The sequence below is a fragment of the Mercenaria mercenaria genome, chromosome 14, assembly GCF_021730395.1.
Source record: "Mercenaria mercenaria strain notata chromosome 14, MADL_Memer_1, whole genome shotgun sequence".
In the NCBI taxonomy this organism is placed as follows: Eukaryota; Metazoa; Mollusca; class Bivalvia; order Venerida; family Veneridae; genus Mercenaria; species Mercenaria mercenaria.
This window is the reverse complement of record NC_069374.1, coordinates 7643562-7652239: the sequence shown is the minus strand read 5'-3', so window position 1 is coordinate 7652239 and position 8678 is coordinate 7643562.

Sequence of the window (8678 nt, the reverse complement as noted above, 5' to 3'; positions counted from 1 at the left end):
GAATATATACATATGTATTTGCATTTTAAACAAGAGCTCGTCGAACACGAAATGCCCCCCTTGATGCATTGACAGTAATTGCACAAGGAACAGAAATTATAAGCTCACTGTAAACAAAAGTTCTACTGTTCTGGTCCAATCTGACCTTGACCTTTAACCTATTAACCTAACAAGAGATCACAGAGTGACCTTGGTTTCTGACCACTGAGCCATGTTTTAATGTTCCAAATTTGAAGACTAGCTCAAGATCAAAATCAAGGTTAAATTTCATTTCAGTACAAAACACTGTGCATGTGGTCCAAATTTGAAAACTGTGGCTTGAGAAGTGTGAAAGTAGGTCACTAGATCATTTTCAAGGTCAAAGTTCATTTCGGTAGACAGAACTATGCATGTGCTTCAAATTTGGAGGCTGTAGCTTAAGAAATGTGAAAGTAGATATTACGTAAAAATCAATGTCAAATTTCACTTCAGAACACAAAAATATGCATGCAGTCCGAATTTGAAGCCTGTTGCTTCGGAAATGTCAAAAGTAGGTCAATCTCAAGACTAAAGTTCATTTCGGTACACAAAGCTATGCATGTAGTCCAAATTTGAAGGCTGTAGCTTGAGAAATGTGAAAGTAGGTCACTAGGTCAAAATCAAGGTCAAATTTTATTTCGAAACAAAAAACTATGCATGTGGTCCAAATTTGAAGCCTGTACCAAATTTGAAGGTTGTAGCTTGAGAAATGTGAAAGTAGGTCACCAGGTCAAAATGAAGGTCAAATTTTATTTTGGAACACAAAACTATGCATGTGGTCCAAATTTGAAGGCTGTAGCTACAGAAATGTGAAAGTAGGTCACTAGGTCAAGATCAAGGTCAACTCACATCAAGGTTCATCTTGCTACTTAAAACAATACATGTGATCCAAATTTGAATGATGTAGGTTGCAGACATGAAGATTCTAAGTTTTTCCCTATATATATATATCAGTCTATATGAACCATGTGACCCCCGAGGTGGGGCCATATTTGACCCTAGCGGGATAATTTGAACAAACTTTCTAGAGAACCACTAGATGATGCTACATTACAAATATCAAAGCCCTAGTCTTTCTGGTTTGGACAAGAAGATTTTCAAAGTTTTTCCCTATATAAGTCTATGTAAACCATGTGACCCCCAGGGCGGGGCCATATTTAAACGTAGGGGAATTATTTGGACAAACTTAGTAGAGGACCACTTGATGATGTCATATACAAAATATCAAAGCCCTAGGACCTGTGGTTTTGAACAAGAGATTTTTCAAAGTTTTTTCCTATATAAGTCTATATACACAATGTGACCCACGGGGTGGGGCCATATTTGACCCCAGGGAAATAATCTTAACAATCTTGGTAGAGGACCACTAGATTTTGCTACATACCAAATATCAAAGCCCTAGGCCCTGTTGGTTTGGACAAGAAGATCAGAAACCGTTTAACTGTTCCTGGCAAATGTGACCTTGACCTTTGACCTAATGACCTTAAAATCAATAGGGGTCATCTACTGGTCATGACCAACCTCATTATCAATTTTCTTGACAACAGGCCTAAGCGTTCTTGAGTTATTGCCTGGAAACCATTTTATTGTTCCTGGTTACTGTGACCTTGAACTTTTACACACTGACCTCAAAATCAATAGGGGTCATCTGCTGGCCATGGCTAACCTCCCTATCAACATTCATGATCCTAGGCCCAAGCGTTCTTTAGTTATCATCCCGAAACCGTTTTACTGTTCAGGGTCACTGTGACCTTGACCTTTGACATACTGACCTCAAAATCAATAGGGGTCATCTGCTAGTCATGACCAACCTCCCTATCAACTTTCATGATCCTAGGCCCAAGCGCTCTTGAGTTATCATCCGGAAACCGTTTTACTAATCAGGGTCACTGTGACCTTGACCTTTGACATACAGATCTCAAAATCAATAGGGGTCATCTGCTGGTGATGACCAACCTCCCTATTAACTTTCATGATTCTAGGCCCAAGCGTTCTTGAGTTATCATCCGGAAACGATTGGTCTACATACAGACCAACCGACTGACCGACATACAGACCGACTGACATCTGCAAAACAATATACCCCTCCTTCTTCGAAGGGGGGCATAAAAATCACAAACTTGTGAAATGAATACACACCTGTATACCTGCCAATAAAAGTTCAATGGTCTGATTTCAAAGCAGTGTTTACTGCTGCTACCATATGTGTTCCATTTGGTTTTCAAAAATCCCCACATTTCCATGCTGCAATTATCAACACAACTTAGTATTGCACATTTAAATTAGACCTTAGCTGCAGTCTAGTCTGATGTATGGTGAAGGGTGGCAAACGATTTGAGAATGTATCCATCACTCTTCCCTTGGTGGGGCTGAAATTCATCCCCATTCCCCTCTTTAAAAAATTCTCTGTTTTCATTATGATGCAATACTCCATTCTAGCTGATTTTATTAACTGATTTTCCCCTCCTAACAGGCTCACTACCATTCCCTCATTACTGAAAAAAAAGAAGCTGCATTCAATAAATGCTTGATGCCCACCCCCCCACCACCTCATTACTGAACAAGAGGGCCATTATGTATGGCCCTATATCGCTCACCTGTTATCATTGCACTTGAGGACAAAAAGGTCCTCAGAAAAAATATCTAAGTCCAAAGGACAGGAACAACAAAGGGAAGAAATTTAACCAAAAAGAAAAAAAAATTCTTACAAGGTACAGATATGTCAAAATACACCTGAAAATTGGAGGTACCATCCATGTTGTACCACAGAAAAGTGGTCTCGGTTTTCCCTACGGCCAATAATAAAAAAAGTTACTAAAAATAAGCTATTTATAGTAACGTAAAAGGGAAGTAATTAAAAAAGATTTTATTGTAAGTGAACAAAAGAAGGATCTGCCAAATAAATCTGTTGACATAAATGAAATTTTAGATCAGTATCTTCATTAGTTACTGAAATATACCAATTTTAATTTGAAATAAAGGGAGGTAATTTGACATAAAATCAGTCCATATTATCTACCCTGATTGCCTCAGTCCAACTTATGACAATAATGAAATTTCAAATAAGTCCTATAAGTACTTACTGATATAAATCAATTTTGATTACAATCAGGGACGGTAATCAGATATAAAATAACTCTGGAACCTACAACTGGATCTGATTTGTCATGGAATCCAAGATTTATTGTTGTTGAAGGTATTTTGGAAGTTTGTATCAAATATAACCATAATGAAGTCTCTATATGGCTGCAAAAGCCGAAATAGCCAATTTTGGACCTTTAAGGGGCCATAACTCTGGAACCCATGAAGGAATCTGGCCAGTTCTAGAAAGGAACCAAGATCTTGAGATGATACAAGTTGTGTGCAAGTTTGTTTAAAATCAGATCATAAATGAAGGTGCTATTGTGCAGACAAGGTCAAAATAGCTAATTTTGGTCCTTTCAGGCGCCATAACTCTGGAACCCATTAAGGGATCTGGCCGGTTTAAAACAGGAAAAAAGATCTTATGGTGACAAAAGTTTTGTGCAAGTTTGATTAAATTCAAATCATAAATGAAGCTGCTATTGTGCAGACAAGGTCAAAATAGCTAATTTTGGCCCTTTCAGGGAATGCCTGACGAGAAAAGCTCGTTAAATAGAGGATAATTGTTGGTTTCGGTGTAATATCACTTTATAATTTCACCGAGTGGGCACCAAAAGTGATATTTTCACGAGTGGCGCTGCCACGAGTGAAAATAACAACTTTTGGTGTTCATGAGTGAAATTACATGATATTACATCGATACCAACAATTTTTCTGTTTATTTTATGTCTAAAACTCTACTTTTGTTGTGTTTATTTCAATAAAATGTCGAGATTTGCGGGAAATTTTATCAGGATGCATCGCAAAGATGACATCATTTTAACGACGTCATCGTCATATTGTTTCCGGCTTTCAGTACGCTCGGTAAACTTTTTGACGTTAATCAAGGTATAAGATTTGATATTTTTCACTGAGTGGCCAGTGAGTTTATCAGGATATAATTCACCGTTATATTTTTCGATAAACCACCGAAAAACATAAATATGTTATAATCTTCTAATACATTGATACAGTGGCTCCATTTTATAAATGAATGTCTACAGTTTGCAAGACAATGAAACGTTCTGAAATTTCAGTAGCTTCCAGAATTATTTCAAGCATTGCTTAAAAAGAGCTTCTTGGTAAGATTGGCACAAATAACGTCTGGATATGATTTGTTATATGGTAAAGCAAAGAAGTATAAGATACATTTTATTTTAATAGCTCTTTGGGTAAAGGTAATAAGGTAAAGTTTATTTGCCATCGCTTTGTGAAACAATTAACCTTATGTAGAGCTCTAGAGCTTTTTAGCGACCCTTTATTTAGAACAGTTAAAACCAATTATACCTAACTCCCTGCAATTTACTGGTACCTATTTACAGCTGGGTCAACTGAGGCAGTTATGATAAAGTGCCTTGCCCAAGGACACACCGCAATGGGAGTAGCAAGGATCCTAACCAGGGGCCTTCACCTCGGACCAATGCATCCATAGTATTGAAATGCAAGGAAATCGTGTCATTAATGGTGCAATTTGCAAAAATTTTCCCACCTTGGAGGAGACACCCCTCGCATACCCACCCCACCTCACCCACCATATCTCATACCGTCCCAATTCCAGATGCCTTGTGACACCCCTGTGCATATATCTAACAGCTGTTTTTGTATTATAAGTTTATTTTTTATGCAGAACATGTCAAATAATGTTTCTGTTCACCAGATAATGTCAGTGATTCATTTTGAAATTGACTTTTGCGAGTCCTTGGGACTCACATATTTTGAAACAATGAGTCCCAAGCCAAAATTAATGAGTCCCAAAGATTTTGAATCATTAAATACCACGCCTCAGTCACAATCAAATGCATACTTTTTAGGTGCTCCATGTTATACACCCAAATTTAAAAGTGCATGTTTATATATTCTGTCTTCAGTACTTCAGGAGTTACATATCACTACCCAGTTGCAGGTAAAACTACTATCAGGTAGCCGATGTACATATAAAACGAATGCCATGCTGTCCAATAACAGAAAAAAGGCCAAAATTCAGCGTTATATTGTTTCACCTTAAAAAATGTGCTTTTTGTCTTTTTCATTTTAATTAAAACCTGAACCAGCAAGACCTTTTTGTGCTGTTTGGTTTACAGGAAAATTCGTCTTCTTTCAGCTGCAAGTTATTTCAACTGTCTATGTCACACACAACAGAAGATATGTACTGAAAACTGACATGACCGTTTTGTTATATATTTTGCCTTTTTGCTCTTCCTCATATCAGATATGTGATTTCATTAAGAAATAATTCTTTTTTTACTGTCTTATTTGTCTCTGTGTGAACTTCAGTCTACCTTCTTCTGAAAATAATAGCATTCTTTCAGGTGGAAGTTTCTTATCTCCTCAAATTTGACTCTGAACAGACAATGATAAATGCGCCAATTTTTTTGTCCTGTCCGTAGACACCTATTTTCTTTGTGAAGGATGCAATATTAGAGTTTAATCACTGTTGGTATGAAAGCTGCTAGGATAGTGTCTAAGTTGATAAACTTTAGACGGAATTAAACTGGGTTATATAGATATAAATAGTTGTTGAATTGCAAAATGTCTTGTCCGTAGACACTAAAGAAACGAAGGTTTTTTGACTAATATCATTTATAAAATCATACTGGAGCTATTTATCAAGTTTCAATGATACACCACACTTAATGTTTATACAAAATATAGAATAAATATATTTCTAATGAAACTTACTTCTTCCAAATGCAAAATGTTACCCATTTATTCTTGTGTGTACAATCTGAATCTGAGAAGTACAATGGATATAGAATATGTTTTAATCTTATACATGACTTATATTAATGTTAAAAGCTATCAAAAAAGGAATAATACATTTCTTTCTAACCCTCCCTTTGTTATGTCTAAAACAAGGCATGCAATGAGGGTGTCTACGGACAAGACATTATGCAAATACTATTCAATATATTTTCTGTTTTCAATAAAAACCAGCACTGGACCTTAGAAATATATCAAGAGTTCTTTGAAATAAATCAAGAGACTCTGAAATGCAAAAAAACCCAATCTTTTACAAGTTAGTAGTAAAACAGAAAGAATGAGAAGACAGAAGCAAAATCATTTGACATTTGGTCATATTCTAGTGGAGTATGGATCTATTGTTAGACATGGTGTGGGCTGTCCACTTTCAACTTAAACATTTTGTTATAATCAACTCAAGATGGCATATTTCTGTGCTCTTCAGGGCCAAGATATAATGGTGATTGGTTTTCAAGATTTCATTCTATTCATTTGCCTATCAACTTTTATTCTGTAACTGACTGAAATCACATAAAATTGAAGCAGTTTAAATCATCTTAAAAAAGAAATTACAAGCAATTTACTACGTGATTACCATAGTCTCCTTGCAGCTTTCTCCCCTTCAAAAATGAGAGCTATTTAGATTTGTTTGTTTTTGGGGGGTTTAATGCCCTTTTTCAACAGAATTTCAGTTATGTAACTAATAATTTTTTATTGATTCTGTACTGTACAAACATGTTCTCTGCAAGTAACTGCCAACTTCCCCACATGCATCAGAGGCAGAGGTCTAGAATATTGAAATCATAGTTTGATTTACGATTGGAGTTACTAACATTTGTTCCAGTATTTTTCCAAGAAAATAATATTAATATAGGTGATAACATGAAAAAAAAAGAAGTAAATGTGACAAAAAGATAATTAAAAAACTTTGTCTCCAGTCATACTATCTTATATAATGGAAAAAGGTCAATATTAATCAAAAATATTACTGGCTAGAAAAAGAGAATGTATCTTGGGAATTTTTAGAAAAAAGCATAATATGTAAGTCATTAGCTGACTCAAAACTAAGTGATAAAAACTTATCACAGTGAACATTTAATTATTCTGTAAACAGGTTAAAATTCACATGAATTTTATTTTGCAGGACTACTTAAAATATTAGTATGAGTTATGAATCTCACAGAATAAATGTCATATGAGTATTTTACAACATACAGCTACTTAAGCAGTCAGCAAGGGAGTTTGTTTCATTAGTTTTCCATTTAAGACACAGTTGTAATCTTTTTAAGATGTTGTTCTCAGCTATAAGTTTAACAAGTTCTTCCTACTTTTTTAATGTTTCTACTTTAATGAACATGTTTAGATGAACTCATAGAGTTCTTCATGTTAAACTTGTGTTTACACTTTTTTACCATTTCTTGATTGATATGGTTGATAACAGCATGTAAATAATTTGCCTCAACAAAGTCTAGTCAGGTGGTTTCTTCCACCATCCAATTTCAGGAAGATTGTGGTTTATTTTGTTTAGTTGAGGTTAAAAGTTATTACAGATAAATAAACATAGTCTAAATGGTGTACATAACAGGCTGCAAGGTCAGTTCTTAAAGGCCTAGATTCACTACTATATAAGTGTACCCCCCCCAAATCCAATATACAACTCCCATCTTATCTGCTACTTATCAGCGATTATGTAATAGCAACTGATTAGAGGGCAATTAGCACAGCAGGGACCCCAACTAGACCATGAAGATGTTGCAGTGGAGTTGAAAGAAATTAAGTTTTCTTTAGTAAATGTGGAATAAAAAAAAATTATTTTGATATTATGTAGATGATAATAACTATTACTTTAATGTTATAATAATGATAATAATAATAATTATTATTATATTATCATTAGTATATTATTATCATTATTATTATTATTATATTACATATAGGATGATAAAAGATACAGTGATAATATTAAAATAATAATGATAATAAAACACAAGATAGTGAAAACTTCCGGAGTTCTTTGTGCTGACAAAAAATATTTTTAGATTTGGAAATTAATTTTCATGTATTCATGTAATCAACATTATTTGAATATAAAATTATTGTGTTCCATCTATACTCAATTTTCATTTTCAGTATGTTGCCAAAAGGGACTTTTTTCATGCTTTGCTTTGTAACTTTGAAATTCACATTCTGTTTTCAATTTAGACAAATGTTACTTACAGTATTCTGCAAGCGTTAGATGAGTGAAAGTCACATTTTTCAGAAATATCACAATTCTCCAGACAGAATTTAAAAAAATAAAAACTTACATGTTTCTTTAAGTAAGTTTCTCATTATTTCATTATTGTGAAAATAAGTTTCTGATTATTTTATTATTGTGTTTGATCAACAAATATTTTTCTTTACATAGAAATGCAAAAAAAACTAGTATAACTTAAAAAGTTATCAATTATTCATTAATTTAAAATAAATTACATAATTTCCCCTTCTCACTAATAGATACACTTCTAAGGTAGACTGGCTCTCCAATAAACAATGACCCTTGTTTATTGGAGCCATACTGTGATGGTCATTAGCCCCCAACTGTGCTGGTGAAGACAAAAATCCCTTGGCCCACTGCCAAAATCTAGGCCTTTAAGCCCATTTAATGCATGAGCATTGATCAGAAACATTATTAATCTATCTGTCTTTTAGACAGAAATTATGGTCAAATGTCTTGTCCGTAGATACCAAGCTGAAGGAGATTTTTAACAGCCTATTTCAGTGAGGATCCTTCCAAGTATCATTATTTTTAGTATATAGTG